Source organism: Urocampus carinirostris, chromosome 1 (assembly GCF_059441175.1).
Source record: "Urocampus carinirostris isolate Australia breed hairy pipefish chromosome 1, RoL_Ucar_1.0, whole genome shotgun sequence".
Lineage (NCBI taxonomy): Eukaryota > Metazoa > Chordata > Actinopteri > Syngnathiformes > Syngnathidae > Urocampus > Urocampus carinirostris.
In genome coordinates, this window is record NC_142349.1 from 38248119 (window position 1) to 38267775 (window position 19657).

Consider the following 19657-nt stretch of genomic DNA (forward strand, 5'->3'; position numbering starts at 1 on the left):
TGAGCGGCTCACTAAGAAGGTGTGAGGGCGCCGGAAAACAGCTTTTCGTTGTACAGTATTTGACCACAACAGGAAGAACTTGCTCCCTTCTAATCCACTGTTTTTAAGCCTTTTAGCAGTGTTAAGTCAAGTTATGTCACTTGTATTTGTACAGCCCTTAATCACAAGGATTCTCAAAGGGCAGCACAGACTATTGCAAACTACAGACTATTATTACATCATTCCTTGATCTTAAATCTACATGAGGGCAAGGAAAACTAAAAAACCTCAACATGAACACTATTTTGTCACCATGAAATATAGGGCCTTCATAAGCTATTGTTCCTTCAGTGAACTATTTTTTTCAACTCCTAACATTTTTCTGTTGGTTTTGTTTTGATAATAATTGAACAAATATACAGTTATGTTTATCACCTGTGAACAAAGCAAGTGTGGTGATTCTGCTTTTGTTTGCAATCTAAGTATCTACAGTGTATATAGCATATATTTTTGTTTATTTGTCTGTTTTGCTGTTTGTGTGTCTGACCCAAGAAAAGGGGCAAAGGGTTATAGCTGTAACCACCATATTTCAATGGCAGTCAGGTACGTTACCCAAAAACAAATTCCACTCGCCCAGGCCAAAAAACATTGCATTTTGTCACCATCTTTAACAGGCAGTTGGGAAAGTTACTCCAGATGTGTAAATAGCCCAAAAAAGCTGACTCTGCATTTTTTTGTTTTGCTAACTGATCAACTTTCTCAGAAAGACATCCTACTTTCCCAGGCCAAAACAAGTTTGGCCAGGATTATAATCTTTCACAAGCAATCAGGTAAATCATTCGAGAGGTGAAAATGAAAAAAAAAAATCTATGAAATAATAATGTATTTACTTTTGGTGCAGACGGCGCGGCGCAAGAGGGGGAGACGTGGCGGTGTGGATAGCTCCGCCTATTTCTACCGCTCAACTAATCAAATTGCTCTGAGTGCTTTGCTAGGGTTTTGGGTGTTTACAGTTTTTTTTTCTGTGGGTTTACTTTGTTTAGTGAGCTTCCAAATTAAGGATTCTTTAGTGATGGGACAGTCCAAACGCGGTCTGTTGGTGTGACACCTGGACTGTAAACGTTGTGCCTTATATATACACTGGACCGAACCTTATTCACTATTGGTGTTGCTCTGTCTTTTCACCTTCAGATGTAACTATAAAGGCAATAATTGTGCAAGTTCTATTTAATCTCCAAGTCTGATGTACAGTAAGACCTCGATTATCGCGATTAATGGGGACCAAAACCACCCGCGATAAGTGAAAATCCGCGAAGTAGCTGCTCACCTTCACAAAATAAAAAATAATATATATATATATATATATATATATATTTATTTTTTTTTGTAATTATTATTTTTTAGACCCGGTTAAAGGGGACCAAAACCACCCGCTAAAAGTGGAAATCTGCGAAGTAGCGACGCCCCTTCAAAAAAAAAAAAAAATCTCATCTCATTTCATCATCTGCACCGCTTATTCTTATTAGGGCCCGGTCACACAGCCTTCCACGGGCGTATCGAGGCTGAATCACAGCCAGAAATTTCTGCCCATGAAGCAGACGCTGTTGGACGCTTTGAGATCGCGATACAGACGATATACAGCCGTGCTTTACACGCGGCAAGAAATTCACACGCGGTTGGCCGCGTGAAAAAGTCTTATGCTGCTCAAAATTTTAGACCACGGGTAACCGCGGGCGGCACACGTGGTACACACGAGGTAATGACGCGGTACAGACGCGGAACGACGTGCTCCGGGCGCGGCCAGGGCGTGGTTACACGCAGGTAGGATGCGAAATTTTAGCAGGTAATCGCGGGTGGAGCACGATCATAGCACATTTGTTCTGCGCCTGTATCGCGGTGTTATCACGTGAATTAGCGTGTGTAACGCGTGTGACGGTTAAACGCCTTTCTCCGCGTATATACAGCGCGATTTGCCGAGCACACGTCAGTTGTGCTCGAGACGTCAAGGGGTGAACATGGATCTCCGTCACCATAGTGACCTCGTCTTAATCCATTTTTATTTCTTGACATTTCTTTTCATTTCATAACAAGATAATAAAATAAAAGTGAAAACTATTACAATAATAACATATTGGCTTCTTCTTCGGTGCCATAGCTTGAAATCTTTATCTTCACGGGACTGTGTCTTGAGCGGTTATGATTTCTACAGCCCGGCTCGGCAGCTTTTATACCCGTGGTGCACACGCGGAAAGGACGTGGAACTGACGCGATGAGGAAGCGGAACAGTCGCCGGCGTCTGTTTTGCGGGCATACCACGGATGAACAGCAGGTTGGCCAATTTTGCGCATTTTCTACCGCGGGCAACCACGGGCAAAAAAAAAAAAAATAATAATTCAAAATTTTACCCGCGATACAGACGCAAAAGGCTGTGTGACCGGGCCCTTATGGTGACGCCGCATCCGCCGAACTCGTTTCGACTCAATGGTTTTTGAGCCATTGGTTCCTGACCTCTGCTCTAGAGGTAAATGACCCTGGCAAAAAGGGACATGCCCCCCAAAAATAGTTTCACGTCTTTATGGCGCAAAGCCATTCTAGTTAATAATACAAATAATAATAATAATAATAATGTGGATAACGATGATAATATTAATAATGATAATATTTTAAAAAAAGCATAAAATACAAACTAAAACATTTAAAAAATAACGCTAAATTGGGTCAAACATGGATTAAGCCACTGCTTATATCCATTGGTTTTCACTTTCAGAAATGTTTTAAAAATAAAATTAAATTTATGAATTTTTATCCTCAAATTCAGAGTTCATCATATTTTCAAACGTCTACATTTACCTCTCATCTTTTTGCCTAGCCTTTTGCGAATGGAAGAAAAAAAGAATGAGAAAGAAATTAAGAAGAAAAAAAAAGGAAAGGGGGGAAAGAGAAGAAGGTAAAAGGAAAGAAGGTAAAGCCAAATAGTAAGGAAAAGAAGAGGAGACGAGAAAAAAAAAAAAAAAAAACGGAGAAAAAAAGTAAAACAAAAGGAAAAACACCTGAAAAAACACTTTCTAAAAACATTAAAACATAACCTATAATTGGGTGAACATTGACCATGCCACTGATTGGATCTTTTTTGAATATTTTTGATAAAAACTAACATGAAAACCAATTTGCTTCCCTAAATTTCAGGGTTTGGAAAGATTTCAAAGAGTTCATTTTCAAACGGGAAAATAAAATGAGCCCTACTAGAAAGTCAACAACATTCTTCATGCAACCACTCAGGTTCATATCGAAAGTCAAAACTAAACTGAAAGGTACCTAGAGATTAAAGTCGGACATAAGTAAACGGTACCTAACTTTTGCTAGTCCACCTTGCAAAAGTGCTTGCATAGTTGGGTTTTTTTTATCTTTATTCAAAAGTTGGGATCAAACTCACAACCTGCAGATTGTGAGACAACCACCTAACAACTGATCCACAACACCCAATAAACATATTTTTACATGAAGCTGCTCAAGTTGCCTGTGTTTTTTCTGACGGAATAAACATTTCAAAGCTAACGTCTCCTTTATATATGGACAACCTGTCTGTAACTAAATGAGTCCCAACGGAATCATTCATCCGAAGAAAGGCTCCCTGCTAAACCAAGTCTCCACCGACGTACAGAAAAATGCAGCAAAATAGTCACTAGTGATTTTTTCTTGAAAGAAGCAGGACTCGTTTGTTTTTTACAAGCACAAAAGATCAATCCGAAAGTTGATGTAAATTACGAGTATTTTCAAAACAAGGTAGGTAGAGTAGCCGCTTGAGGACACGCAATCAGGTGGATGGAAAGGGAACACAAGGGCTCCCCGCAGCCCCACAAACTTCGGACCACGCTTCAATGCTCTAATTTACTCGGCAACACATTCACTGTGAAGCGATTGTATTTTGTTTTTCTTGTGAGACGAAAATAAAGGTCGATTGACGATGCTTAGACTTCAACGCGCAAATAAAGTGTTGGTCATCAAAGTATGTATTGGGACACCCGCACAAGGAGTTCACAAACAGGTGTGAGGAGTAATAGAATACATGTAATGGCGATACATAATTAGAAACAAAAAATGTAATTGCATCGCGTTACAGTTGCAGAAAAAAAGTCTTAGTTACAGGTACATTTTGTTGAAATAAGGATTACTTCAAAACTTTATTTAAATGGACATAATGCGCCAACAGATATATTGTCTTTTATAATTTCAATCACTGACACTCAAGGGAAATAAAGAGAACAGCAGAATTTAGTAATTTTTGTATCTGATGTGCAGATTGTACAGACATCCAACTCATACACTGTGTAGCAGGTAAGAACATTAATGTTTTATTCCCGATGTTTATTTCTCCTTTCATGTAGCCTCATTTTGTTGAAAAGCCTGTAATTTTTTGAGGATAGGTTTACTACATATAATTGTCTTATTTTCATCTTTTGCAGTTTATAGGTTTTAAAATGACGAGACATTCACTGCATTGTTATACTGTGAGATTGTTTTACGAGTAAATGTGCATATTGTCATGAGGTTTGGAATCCATACTTTAAGTAAAACTTCACCTTGGACACAAGACAGGCCAGCATTTGTTGGAAATTAAGAAAGTGAACAACTGGAGTTATCAAAACAATATTTGGTTCTTAATATGCTCTTACTGCGAACTAAATCTGAGCCATGTGAAAGAGAAAGTTTTATTTTTGCCTAATAAAACTATACTAAGAATTCCGCACTTTTTGTGGGACTACAAGCAACTAACTGACCTTCTTTATTTTTTTCAATTATTTTTCAAGGTTACATTATTCATTTATTTTAAACAAAAATTAGTAATTGTTTTTTGTTGTGTTTACTTGTATTAGCATATTTGGTATTGGAGTAATCCAACAGTAACTGAAAGTAATCAAGTAACATAGTTGCAATACTATGGCTTTCAGATTACGTTACTGATTACATTTTTTCAACATGTAGATAGTAACTTTAACAGATTACATTTATTAAGTAACCCTCCCAACCCTGTTCACAGTTTTTGTGCATCAAAACTGATGGACTGCACGTTAGTACATAAAAACAGAAGCCTATTGTGTGAACAAATAACCCAAGACTCCATCATTTATTTATTGTCATGTATGGAAATGGAATGGATGGAACTTTTCTCTTATCTTTTGTGTCAACTAGGGGTGGGTGGATCATTCCAAATATCAATATTATCAATACTAAGCAAGTACTTTTATCAGATCGCTAGTATTGTCCTGAGATCAATACTTCACTCCTCCACCAATTTCCTCACAGCACCACTTGTCTATGTAGATAGTGCAGTCCATCTCTTACCCAGCACCTTCAGCCACTCTAAAAAAATGTATATTATTATTAGTATGTGACTGGCACACCTTTAGCACCTCTTCTTTCCTGACCTGCTGCTGCATGCTGCCTGCTAGGTAGAAGAGAGAGCCAAATATGTGCTCCCACCTCTAATAGAAGCTGAAAATGACAAAGACAAACATGTAGCACAATGCAGTGTGGGCTTTTTCTACCACAGAAAAGGACAATGCCAGAGGTCATTTGTGTGGTAAAGTGGTCTGCTACTGTTGTAACACCACAGATTAAACTTTACCTCTTTTCGATTTAAATGCCAGTCTAAGCAACTCAACTTTTCTCTGAACCCCTGGCGGTTAATGAGGTACTCAGCCTTTTCGCCTCACCCAAAACTGAAGTTCAGGTTGAATGGATTGAAAATTCTAGAACGCTAACCACCAAAGAACCACGTTGGAGACATCCTTCAATTACTAAAAAAATCAAACAGAGATCTTTCTCTTAATCATCTCACTCATCCAATACCTGACACTCTTTCATAACACTAGAAAGATTAACAGTCACAAAGCAGTTGTGATGGCTTGAATCAAAGTCCCAATCGTAATCCTGTCTCACCCCTCTCTGGCTTCTATTTTACGGTCCATCACTTTTTTTTACCTGTACTAACCACAATGGCCTAAACTAAACCATCTCACCTCTGATGCCATTCGTCAGAGCTCCTTCAACAGCCTCAACCCTTATTTCAACCAAGGTCTACTGTCACACGTTGAAGGTGATGGACCCATGTGAAGGAAGCAGGAACTGGAGGCAGGAGTGCTCAAAACAAGGACGGTAGTTATTAACCAAAAACTAAGACAAAAGTACCAAAAAGTGGGCTCAAATGCCTAAACAAGAAACCAGAAACAAAAACCAAACGTGCAACTCGAAAAATGCAAGGAGTAAAGTAACCAATAACAGAAACACAAACAAACCTGGCATTGTTGCGGTGGAAATGAAAATTACAGCAACCCAATCAAGTATGGTGTTTAAACAGTCGTATCTAAAAGACTAGGATGATTAGGTACAGGTGTTTGGAGATTGGACACACCTGTTTCCAGTTCCAAAGCCGGTTGGGTCCATCTGGTGGAAGGAAGGTTACTAGATGCTCACACCTACAGGACTGTTTTGGACTTCACAGCAAAAAGAAAGACCAGACAAACTACAAATGTATGTGTGATTCCAAAGCTGTCTTTTTCGAATGGGTTAGCAGCCCGCATGTAAAAAGTTAATTACTGGATCACTTCTCAAGGCTCAATGCAGCATTGTCAGACCGAGGTATGAAGCTCAACCGGATATGCCGTCCACACAAAGGATGAGGGAAGGGGGAGCGTTGCCGAGAGGCCCCTCGGCAGGGCTCGCCGCATGGAATGCTGTACAATTAGCCAGCCCCTGCGTTCTGCCGGCTTATAATTATCAGTGCTCGCCTTAATTGACTCCCTTAGCCTGCTGCAGAGGGACCCGCACCTCCAACACCCCCCCTCCCTGCCGAGCTCCACGCCGGGATCTCCAAAGTCATTTAGGAAAGCGCTCATATTTTCGGCGGGGAGAAAAAAAAGAAGGGAACATTTGGCGGCCGAGTATTCATCATCAGGTGTCTGGAGGTTTTCCTTAATAGAAAAGCTGAGTCCCACTGAGCGCACTCCGTGTAGCGGCCAGCCACGCATGCTCAGGACCAGCAAGCTGCCATTCGCAGTGGGCCACGAGACATTTGCATAATTTTATATAACACGGGCGCCCGCACTGGAAATTTAATACATCTCAGCAAATACCAGATAGGCTTTTTGCATAATTTTTTCTTTCTCTCATCCTCTAATTCTCCTCCTCACGTCGTGTTTCTCTCCTTGTCTTGTCTCACCGCCACTTTTACCATCACCCCCCTTTCGATCTCTTGTCGCCCCACGGTGAGGCTCTCTTGGAGACGGGTGGGGGAGTTCATTACCTCAGCTAAATCAGAATTAGTCTCTTCATTTTGACGGGGCGAACTTCATTAGAAAGGCCCTTTCTTAATCCAGTCGGGAGAACTGATGAATCTACATGGGGGCAATCATTTGCTTCACACAGCACATTCAGCACCCCTCTCCTGCATAAGCTGTGCTCCTTTCCTATCCTATCTGTCTGTATACACTTACTATTGTGTTTTTATTGGATCTTCAGTGGAAAAAATAAAACAAAGGCAAACACCTGCATATTATTAACTCATGGCAGGGTGTAGGGAATGACTTATGCCGCGTGGAATGTCCCTTCACCCCCGACAGGCTCGGGAGGCCTCTGGAGAAGTCGCAATAGATTTGGCCGATTCTCAAGCACAGGCTGGGCATGCAAAGGGTCTGAGGTAACCATTGGGTCTGTTTTATTATGCCTTTGTTAATGCGGCATTCTGGGGAGGTGCGAAATAGCCTGTCTCAAACGTTCCAGTTGACAAAAACCATGCCTGCATTGACCTCCTTGTTTAGTTATCAGAAACCTTAGTTTGAAATTTACGATCTTTATGAAATTGAAAAAAAATTCTGTGATTGATGTTTCTTGCTCAATATTATCGATTTTGAATGATTTAGGATCTAGTATCAGTATTGTCCCACGCCGCTGCCTGTCAATGCCGAGCATGAACAGACAACGGCGACCACATGATGAAAATGTTGTATCTGAGTCAGATCAGGAGCCTTCTCCTGCTACTGGTGACTGTGGAACCCAGTACTATCTGTTTCATTTGGGGGAGCAGACCCTTACTCCAAAAAAAACAGCATTTGGAGGGACGGGTGCGGCCAGGCATAAAACACACCCCAGGTGGTTATAGGATTTGTTAACCGTGAATCCATTTTTATTGATTACCATTTACTTTATTCAATGGTCAGATAAATAATTAGATGAAAAAAATAAACTTTACAAAGTCTCCAGAACTAGCAGGAAAATTGTACTTCAGAATGGTTTAATATAATTTTCAAGTCAGGAAAAATAGTTGCTTTTAAGAGACCCATTTATTGGATGAAACTAGATTCTTAGACTATGTTATCATTGAAAGAAACAACAAATGATTTTACAAATATGGTATGAAAATAACTTGAATATTTGTAACAATCAACTTATTTGTTTGACCATTTTTGATTTTCGTAGTTTTTATAGTAAATGTGTATATAGTATTTGGGAGGTATCAGTGTCAGACAAATATTTTCAACCAACCCAGAAAATCTGTTCTTCTATCCATTTTTTGCGCCGCTTAGTTTGCTACCCTTTCACCTGACTGTCCCGACTCCCCGCGGCCTCCGAGTTCGCATCACCTCTATGCAGGAGTCCCCTGACTTATAATCTTGCGCTTCGCCTGCGAAGCCCCCGCGTCTTTACCCCCCACTTCCACGGCTGATGGCTAAATTGGAATGGCGCTCCCTGCTGGCGCCGAGAAATCCGAAGACACAGCGGGCGCCCCTGCAGCTAAGAGGCGGCGCTCCTCTCTCGCATGCTACCTTGCATATGGCGGACGTTCACGCTGACTGCGAGTGGCAATATCCGCACTCCGCGCACGCTAGGAATAAAAGGCACAATCACAAAGCTGCAAAAACCCTTCTGGCAAATCACAACCTCATGAACGTATGCAGCCTGCGCATGTGAGTGATTTATTTGCATGTGCCAGTCTTTTACCGAGGAGGGACTGTACAGTTAAAGGGACAATGTGTAATATTTAGTGGCTCGTGGTGGTACAAAAACAACTTATATTCAGTTAAAAAAAACATTGATTTGAATTCTAAGCGAAAATACGAACTGTCATAAAATTGTGACGTTTTATAAAAAAAAATCATAAACCCAGAAATGTTGATTTCTTTTGCACAGCGGAATCCCTACCTAGTGGTCGCCGCCATGTTAGTCTGGCATCTTGCTGCTACGCTGTGCTCTGTGGCACCTTTTTCGTTTGCATTAGATAAAACAATGCCATCTAGTGGTCAAATATTACACACTGGGTCTTTAAGGACTTTCATAGAAGTCATTTTTTTGCAAAAAAAAAAAATACATTATTTGGGTCCTTATTGAGTTGTATGAGTGTGTTTTGTAAAATATGGGATAGCCCTGAGGTCTTTGGTGGGCCATCAAGTACTGCAAGGCCCTTTTCTGCCAGCCTATAATTATCTGGATCATGTGATGGTAATTATGTTTTGTATCATTTAATCATTCCAAATTTCTTCCAGCTTCCTTTAACTGCCTTTCCTCTTGTTGTGCTGCTTGAAGAAATGTGCTCTTATTTTTATTCAACCAATCGAATTTCAGCCATTACTTGTTGCCAGGGTTAGATATGTACAAGAGGGTCTTCACAGTTTTTCAGCCCCTTAGTTATGAAATATGTTAGCTTGAAAATGGAAGTTTAGCCAATCAGATTTCGAGTTGGCTGAGCCAGGGCCTTGAAGACGGCCTAAGGAAACGTCAGTGATTTTACAAATTATAATTGGGTAGGGGTGCTAACGGAAGATTCACAACGAAAAGAAAGGAAGAAAAGTCCACTACTCCTGTCAAACGTAGATTTTCAGCCCTAAATCGAATAAAAACGTATGCCAGGAATACAACATGACAGCCTCGATTTTCACCACTAGCTTCGTTGCTTATCCACATGCTAAATTAGAAAACAACTCCTTGATGGAACTGGAACAAACGTATGACCTGTACGACAGAGTAATTGAAATCCTCTTAAGGAAAGACAGGGGGATGGATTTTGTGAGCAAAATTTAGCTTCGCTTCTAAATTATATTGCAATTTTATAAGTTATTATTGATGTTTTTAGGTGTGTCGCATGATTAGCTGCAGTTAATGGATTATAGCCACAACATATTTAATTATGGTTGGATTCATTCAGACGTAGCGCTACTTAAAGCTTAGGTGTGAATGCACGGCCCACTACTGAAGTATAGTTGCCTGCACGCAATCTTTATTTATATGTAAGGACTGCACTATTAAAATCAAGTAAACAACATTGTCTTATTCAATTTTCATACAAGCAAACACTGCAGTTTTAGAGAAATTTAAGATACTGTATCACAGTTGATATTTAAGGTTTATTTACATAATCAATATTTGTTCAATTGCATCAGGGTATGTTAATTGCTTAAGAAGGCAAGTTATTAATGTATAATTGTTTAATTAAATATAAAAAGTTCTAGATCTGCAATGGATCCTTGCTTTTTTTTACTATTGTTAATCTGTCAATTAATTGGATTGACCTAAAATATATGGAAATATAGTTAAGATTACCATGGTAGAATCCGATCATACATTTCTGATAATGTAATCATTTGTTTGGTCCCTTGCAAAAAAGACGAAAATTTAATTAAATATTTTGTTTTTGCCAACTAAACCAAGGTCCTTCAAATGAGTCCCTAAATACGGTAATTATCAAGTAACTGGTACCTAAAAAAACACAAGTGTTGTTTTTTTTCAATATTGGTGATAACCCAATATAAAATACATTAAAATATTAAAAAAAGAATGAACACCAAAATATTTATTTTGATTCAAACCAAATGTATTTGTCTTATCAAATATGTTACAAAACCAGCAAATATTTTCTTTTGGAAGCTAAAATTCTGATGATTTGGACAAGGTTTCTTAAATGATTAGCCAATACTTTAATAATTAATTCTGTGTCACATAATTGATTGGTTGTTGCACTTTGTAAGTTTTAGTTAAATGTGATTCAGTTTTTACTAAGGTAAGGAAATGAGTGCATCATACACTCAATTGAAATCAGTCAATCAGTCCGATCCAAGATGTTCGCCCACACTGACTTTTTCAACCCTATTACAGTGTTACTTCTTTTTAATAGCTTAATTCGTGCCAGGATCGTACTTGTAGCTTGGATTGCTCGTCTAACATATTAATTTTCCCGAAATTAAATTGACGGAGGTCGACAGGTATGAGATCGAGATGCATTTGATGATACGTAAGCAGTTACTGTACACTTAAAATGAAAGTCACTGTAACTTTGTTCCTGGTTTATGGTACATGTCAGTTTTACGTCCAGTTAAAGGCCAAGCACGGTTCAAAACGACTAGGATGTCCTGAAATAGTCATTCGGAAACAAATGGGCTAAAGATCAGCGCAGAGCAAGCCAGTGAGGCCCCCCAGTTAAAAAGGGCCGCAACTCCAAGGAATTTTCAGGAGTCCCGGGAACTGAAGGAGGGAGCCGCAGACATGACATACATTTCATTTCGCTTAAACCAACAGTAAGTTGAGGCGCCAGCACTGAATTTTCTAATCGTGTCTCTAAGGATGGAGTTAGTGGAGTAAAAAGGGAGGATTTTTCTTTCATTCTTTTGTTGTCATTGTCAACACAGACAACAATGGATACGTGGACAAAAGCAGGCATTCACAATAACTACTTGGGGACCAGTAGGTACAATTTCCTCCTGCTTAAAGCTCAATTAGATGATGTTGTCGAGTACAATTAAAATAATATAAAATCTGAAAAAAACAATTACAGGGCTGATATTTTGATTTGAGAAAATCAATTTTGATTGAAAATAAATCTGTTCTGAAAGCTTTACAATTCCGTCCGGTTGTACTCGATGAGACTACGTTCAAATTCAATGATGTGCTGCTCAGTTTGAAAGGTTGTGTAATTCTGCATTAGTTGTATATTAGAACACTCGTGTCTGAATTACGGTCTGGGGTCTATTTGCAGCTTGACTACTATCTTCAGCGGCCCATGGAATATACAGTATACTAAACAATAACTAGGGCTGCAACAATGAATCGATTAATAAAATCATTGGCAATGAATTAGTTCATTGATTTGTTGTGTCGTACGACTTATGCGTAACTGAGTATGTTGCGGAGCCAATGACGACACACGCAGCGCCCGTGGGCGAGCACAACATAGCGAGATGGAGTGTGAAGGCGCCATTTTCAAAGGCTACAATCAATTCAAGTCATAAAACAAGACGTACATGGAGAAAACTGTTTGACTGACGTCCGCAAAAGTGTAATACCACACGTCACAAAATAGATACTGTAAGAGCATAATGTGCAAGCTTTGCAAAAGTATTATGGCACGGGAGTACCACGATGGTGAGTCAGCAATCAAAACCAAAACATGGAGTCACCAATGATGATGAAGGGAGCTCAGTAGAAGGGTAGTCAACTACAATATTTGTTTTTATTAGTTTGTTATTTGCGTTTTTAACAGTGGAAACGTAACCTTTGTCTCTGGCAGCTAGCTGATAATAGTGTTTGTTTTTTAGCTGATTAATGACCGCACACGAGTGTGAGAAGTGTTTTATTTACGTCAGATTTTTTTAAGCAGTGTGCTTCATATAATAAAACTTTTACACAATAGTGGTAAGATTAAGCATCAAGTTTTATTTCTCTAGCAAAGTCCGAGTGATTAAGTGAGGAAACGCTCGCTTGACGTGTTAGCATTTGCTTGATACCGTAATAGTGAGTGGGATAGTGACTATTAGAGTGAGTGAAATACTTTTTAATGCAGTTAAACGAAAGGAATGAAGTTTATTTGGGCACAGCATTCAAAGACAGTGCCAATAACTAATTAGCGAAAGGGAACAACAAATTATTTGTACCAGACACATCAAAAAGTAGGGTCGTAGGGGTGCTGCAGCCCATCCCAGCTATCTTCGGGCAGTGGGCAGGGGACACCCTGAACCAGTTGCCAGCCAGTCGCACACAGAAACAGACAACTCACTCACAGTCTCATTCAGTCACACTTAGGGTCACTTTGGACCGGCAAATTAACCTGACATGCATGTTTTTGGAATGTGGGAGGAAACCGGAGTGCCCAGAGGAAACCGGAGTGCCCGGAGGAAACCCACGCAAGCACGGGTAGAACATGCAAACTCCACACAGGAAGGTTCAATCGCACCTCAGAACTGTGTCGCACACGCGCTAACCATGCGCTGCCGTGCTGCCCGCTGAACAATACAATATTATCATAAACATGTGCCCGAAAGGAGTTAGCTTAAACTGTGTTTAATTGTGCTTTATAAAAAGCTCAAATCAGACACAATGGTGATAATAAGTTTATCAAGTTTTACTTTTCTGGAAAAGTCTGAGTAATTGTTGTGTCCTTGTAAATTGTGCCATAATAATACTCATACAATACTTTCTTATCACAATAGACAACAACAAACAATGACAAGCTTCATGATGAGAAAGAGAGCAGATGTCATCACCGAGATCCTCATTGACATGCTTGAAAGTTTGCATTACAATGCAAAGTTCTCAAAGAAGAGAGAGTGAGTGAGTTAGCGAGCAAACGTGATAGTGGTTACTTTTTTCTTATGAATGTTGAAAATAGTGTAATTGGGTTTTCACATATGCATTTGTTTCCTGCTTCAGAAGCTCATGTCCCTTAAAGAACAAAAATACCTATTTTTTGCACTTTTTAAAAGACTATTATACATTTGCAGGTGTATACCATTAATTTGTATGTATTTCTATTAATTGTTAAATTATTTGACAAACACTTGAAATGTTAATGCTGATACGTGTCACTAGTGTATACCATACATTTGTTTTTTGACAAACACTGATTTTTTGTTTTGTTTAATATTGTCCAATACTTTGCTTTGTGCACTATTTACTTATTTGTCCACAAATTTTCAATATTTGAATGAAAAAGAGGAAATTAATTATGTGTTTTTTTTACAATATTCAACAATATTTGTAGAGTGGTGTCCCTTGCTACTTGGATGTACAAAAACAATGAAAACTAAGATTAAACACATTTGGTGCCTCCTTTTGTGGGCATCTGAGGTCCCCTCAAATGTCCTCATGTTATTTTTAACTAGATAAATTTGCTACATATTATAGATGCTGCGGCACAGCAGTTGAGTGGTTAGCGCATACGTGGCACAGTTCTAAGGTCACGGGATCAAATCCAGCTACCAGCCTTACTGTGGGGGGTTTGCATGTTCTCCACGTGCTTGTGTGGGTTTCTTCAAGGCACTCTGGTTTCCTCCCACATTCCAAAAACATGCATGTTAGGCCAATTGGCCAGTCTACATTGTCCCTAGGTGTGAAAGAACGAGTGAGTTGTCTGTCACTGTGTGCCCTGCTACTGGCTGGCAACCAGTTCAGGGTGTCCAATGCCTTCTGCCTGAAGACTGCTGGGATGGGCTCTGGCACCCCTGCGACCCTACTGAGGATAAGCGGTGCAGATAACGGATGGATTATAGATGGTAAGAGTGAAAATCAAGGCTAATAGATGTTAAAATATGTTTTTGGGTAGATTTATACTACAGTATTCTATCAAATATGTGTTTATTTAAAACACTACACTGAACCAAAATCATTCAAATTTATATGTCAAATTGGTTCCTTCTAATTATTCTTGACAGAGTCAACTTTGTAAACAAAAGACATTATCACATTGCATAGGAGGTTTTAAATATGGTTCTCATGCAAATTGTTTTAATTCTATTTGCTTGTTATTAAACGAAGGAGTCGATCTAAGATATGGAGATACATGGAGAAAGCCGCCCCCCCTATAAGCAAATAAATAGATACACCTCTCAATATGTTTGCTTTATAACCCTTAAAATTTTATTACATTTTAAAAATAAAATAATTGATTTCAATTATTTGCAAGCACATAAAGTAATCCTAGATTCCTTCCATTATTCAGTAGGTGGACCTCAAAATAAAATGTTTGGACCCCCCCTCAGCTCACACATGGTAAAATTTGAAATATATCTGGACATATTTCAAAGTGGAATGATTCATTTCCCTAGAAGACACTTGCAAGTTTATCAAGCAGCAATTCTCCTGTTCAAACCGGTTTTCATTACTCCCCTAAGCAATAAGCACAAGTTTGTTCTTGATTTGAAGAAAAAGTGAAATAAAATTGGTTGTTATGTGAAACAGTTGCGGGGGCTGTTCAGTTTTGTTCCGTCAAGACAAGTGTGGTGAAAACAGGTAATCAAAAACAAAGACTTGCACAAGGCAGTAAATAGTCTTTTCATTTAAATCGTAAGAAAACAAACCCAAAAAAGGTTCCTCCGCTCCCTCCTCCTCACGTAATCATGGCCATTTAATTTGCCTGCCATAAACACAACCTGAGGCGGGACTGAGATGAGATGAGCAGGAAGAAGTATTTAGGCCAGACTGGCCCACGGTGGTATTTCTGACAAAAGCTCTCCTGGCCTCACCCGAGACAATGCTTGTCCATTAAGAGATGTCGGGTGAAGCTCTCAGAAAAATGAGAGGCGGTATTTTCTGAGAGATCTGCAGGGAGGACCATCAGGCGGGCCCTAGAAATTTGGCAGGGCGAAAAAGTCCCACCCAGCACAAACTGGTTAAAAAGATGTCTAAAACAGTGTTTTTGAACCTCTAGTAGTGTGCTGTTAGACCTTGTCTAGTGTGCTGCAGGAAATGGCCCGATTTTCAATTCGATCTGGGCAAAAAAGTATTTTTGCTTTTTTTTACGTTTTATTATTTTATTTACTTTCCTCTTTGCTTGTTTTTTGGGGTCAGCTGAGTAACTATAACAATGATACATATCAGTAGTTGGCAGCAGATTTCTATTTTTTCTTTTTATAAGGAATTATATGCTCATGAGGTGGTAAAGAGATAAATATTTAAAACTGTGTTTTGTTTGATGAAGCTGATTGCACAGCAAAAAAATATTACATTTATATCAAATTAAGTAAAAATCTTGTACATATTTACTTCTGATTTTCTTATATATATTCTTATTTTACTTAAACGATTGTTAAACCACCAGCTTGATGCTACAGTTACTGGAAAAAAAAACCTCACAAAACGCTAGGTAAAAAATGAGAAGAAAAATGGCGTGGTATGGCAAATCTGAGTCTCTGTAGTTTGTATTCTTCCTTGTGCTTTTCACAGTGACATCTAATGATAAAAATGACAGTGTCACTTTAAACTCCTATAATCTTATTGTTGGACTAAACACATATTGGACTAGATTCATCCACAATTGGATGGGCTAAACATAACTATAGTATACGACTTTGTGTTATTATATTTGAACCACGTTACATGATTTAAAAACAACAATGTCTATATTAGGACTAAATATAGTCATCATTGGACATGCTCAAGACGACTCACTTTTAGAAGTCATTTTTAGACTAAATCAAGTTGACCAGACAGAATTTGACCCACATTTTAACAATCAACATAAGTCTGGTACAAGGGTCAGTGCACAGTGTGACCTTAAAGGGTCAGTGTGTATTATTTAGTGCATACAAGTGGTGAAAAACTTAATTCATTAAAAAAGTATTGATAAAAAAAAAACAATAATACATGAGTTAATATAACAACATGCATTTTTGGAATACTCATAGGTTGAGAAATGTTGTTTGTCCACCATCTTGTTGCTTCTGACACCAAAAGTAAAACCAAATTGCAAAACGCTGGGCAAAAAATGGTGCGGTCACTTTAAATGTTGAGTTGTATCCTGTGATTTTTGGCACTAAATTTCGGACGCACTAGACAATACAGTGACATCTAGTGGTCAAATAATACACACTAGGTGATTACCGCAATCCACGCTATAACTGCGTTGTCCCATTGAAAATCTAACCTACTTTGCTGTACAAAGAAATGTCTATTCAATCCCTTTGAGTATCATTAAAAGGGGTATGGAATTACAACGCACTATTATTACAACTCGCGAGGGGGGAGACCTCAGTCATTAAGCGTGTAAGATCTTGCCTGTTTTGATGATTTTTTACCCGCTCTGTTCCCTTACAAAAGTGACAACTTCTCACTATTTTGTTGCCAATCTCCTCGCGCTTGTCATGTATATGAAAAGATCATAAAAAAAGCCATCAAACAGCCATGTGATGCGTCTTGATATTTCACCAGACGCGGATGCGCTTCCCCAATCGCGGCCGCGGCGCGTTTTCTTAACCGGGTGGCTGCGTCTCACATCAGAGCGGATGCGAGCGCCGAGCGGGTATCGTCCAGGGGAGGGAACCCTCGCTCGGAACCGTCAGCACCTCGCCAATTGGGACGGGGATGATTAAAACACACTGCGCCGCTGACTGACAAGACGCCCCGGCGCTTCCGGGAGGATGACAGAACGCTCCTCTAATTTTAACCGCAGCGCAGAGCTCCTCTGTCAAAAGCGAGGAAAACAGCCACCGTGAGATGCTTAAGAGCAATGAAAGTGATAACAAACCGAGCAGAGGAATAAGTCGGGGGGAAGGAGGGGGTGGTCTTAGAAACCAACAACAATAGCAGGTAGGAAGCGCGAAAAGGGAGAAGGCGGAGTGTCCCAACGGCACGTGCAAACAGCTGGAACTTGTGAGCTTGTGACAACACCTTCAAACATTTCTGTTACTTTTACAGAAAAATTCGATGCTGATGTTCCCGCTCGTCCCAACGTACACACACACACACATGCACACACACGCCAGAAACACGCAATGCACACGCAACACTCACGCAGCACACACGCAACGCAAACGCCCAAACTATGTCTGACTACAATTGATGTTTTCCTAGCGGGGATCTAGAGGTAGGAGCAAGGAAAGTGAGAGGTGGAAGGTGATGTGCAAAACAAGGAGCAAGATGGAGTATCACTGCGCGTCTCTGCACAATTGATATTGTTACGATGCACTATTTTTCAAATGCACGTTCAACTTAGGCCACTCTCCAAGCGCTACTTTGCAAATGTTTTTGCCTATCTATCCTGACATTCCTTGTATCTATCATTATCAGGGGGTCTTCTCTCCCGCTCCCCCTCTTTCACCTCTTGTAAGCGCTAAAGCTCCTTTAAAACAAGGCCAAACATGCTCAGGGCCATCACCACCATAGACAAGCACGCAAAACAGCGAAAATTCATATAGACGGTCCTCTACGTACAACCATTCGACTTACGATAAACATTAGAACATTTTTTTCCTGATGTCAAAAAATATCCGGAGATTGCTGAAAGTTAGATTTTGTATTGTGTGAACCTTTTTCCCAGTACAGGACACTACTGTAGTGGTTCTTTCCGCTGCTACCGGCGTGTGGTGCTGTAAAAGGTCACCTAGAATCCACCCGGTAGAAAAAAAATCCGCTTCCTCTTCCTAGTTCATGTGTAAACATTCTATACTGTCTATACTATGTCCATACATACTATCTCCAGCGCGCTAAGAACTTTGACATTTTTATTGTTTAATATCTTGTACATCCAATATAGTTAGATCGCTTCTTTTGTCCACTCTCTTACACAGAGGAGGACCTCTTGAAGCTTATCTTTCAAAAGTAAGTTTAATTCAACTTTAGTTATCTTTATAGAGCACATTAATTTGTGAAATGTTTATTTTTTAGTACAAAACAATACAGGTTACTTATACAAGCCTTAAACATACTTATATAAACCTTAAACATACAAAATATATAACTGAAGCAACTTACGGACAAATTCAACTTACGAACGATTGTCCCGGAACCTATCTTGTTTGTAAGTGGGGCAGCGTCTATATTTTGCAACTTAATTGGGAATTTATTTGCTGCTAAAGTTATTGCACTATAGTTACAATGAACATTTTTTTTTCCATTGCACTATTATTATTATTATTATTATTACTAGTCTCTCTATGTTATTAATATTTTGCCTGTGTATTCTTGGATGTATTTAAATCTTATTTTTTCTTTAAGGTCTTTATAAATGTTTACCATGCCTGTGTGCCATAGCTAATACTTTTGCATACAATGTTTCACCACATTGATATTATTGACAATAAGGACTATTCTATTCTATTCTAAGCCTTCATTATGTGTTATTTTCCTGGAGTTCCATGTCTGTTCGCATTGCAAAAAATGTTCACTATGTTGTTATCCATGACAATAAAGATTTTTGTAATTCTAAATACCTATTTATGTGTTATGCGCTACTTTCTAACCCACACGTTCCATTATTTGAGTGACGGGTCGCTGGGGTGGAGGCGCTGCGAAAATAAATAAATAAATAAATAAAAGGGTTTTTTATTATTTCACCTTTAGTTCTTTAATATTTTTTTCCAATCATTTTTTTATGTAATTTTTTGGGGTTTTTATTTAAGAAACATTTTATCATTTTATTTAAAATTATTTTTTGATAGTGTGTTTTAATGCGTTTGTGTAATTTAACTTTATTTTGAAAAATAACATCATTTTTTTTCTCACAATAATACAATGATGAACATACAAATATTACAAGATAAAATAATGTTAGTGATACATTCAAACCAACCCAAATATTCCTTTATAAAAAATGAGAATAATTCTGAATCAATATCAAAAATGAGAAAAAATGCAAATACATTTGCTTAGTTAAAGAGATACAGTACTTTTCATTTCGATATGCAGATGGGAAAAAATCTTG

The 19657-nt window shown here is 38.9% G+C and overlaps 1 protein-coding gene and 1 long non-coding RNA gene across 6 annotated transcripts in view; both read right to left on the reverse strand.

The window, feature by feature from the left end:
- Positions 1-19657, reverse strand: part of LOC148374578 (zinc finger protein 521-like) — a 200774-nt gene that overhangs the window by 51165 nt on the left and 129952 nt on the right. The window lies entirely within an intron of this gene.
- On the reverse strand, positions 5095-5466 carry LOC148374579 (uncharacterized). The gene is made up of 2 exons (XR_015852971.1): positions 5406-5466; positions 5095-5340 (listed from the first exon to the last, which is right to left on the reverse strand). It is a non-coding gene; the product is annotated as an uncharacterized LOC148374579 (long non-coding RNA).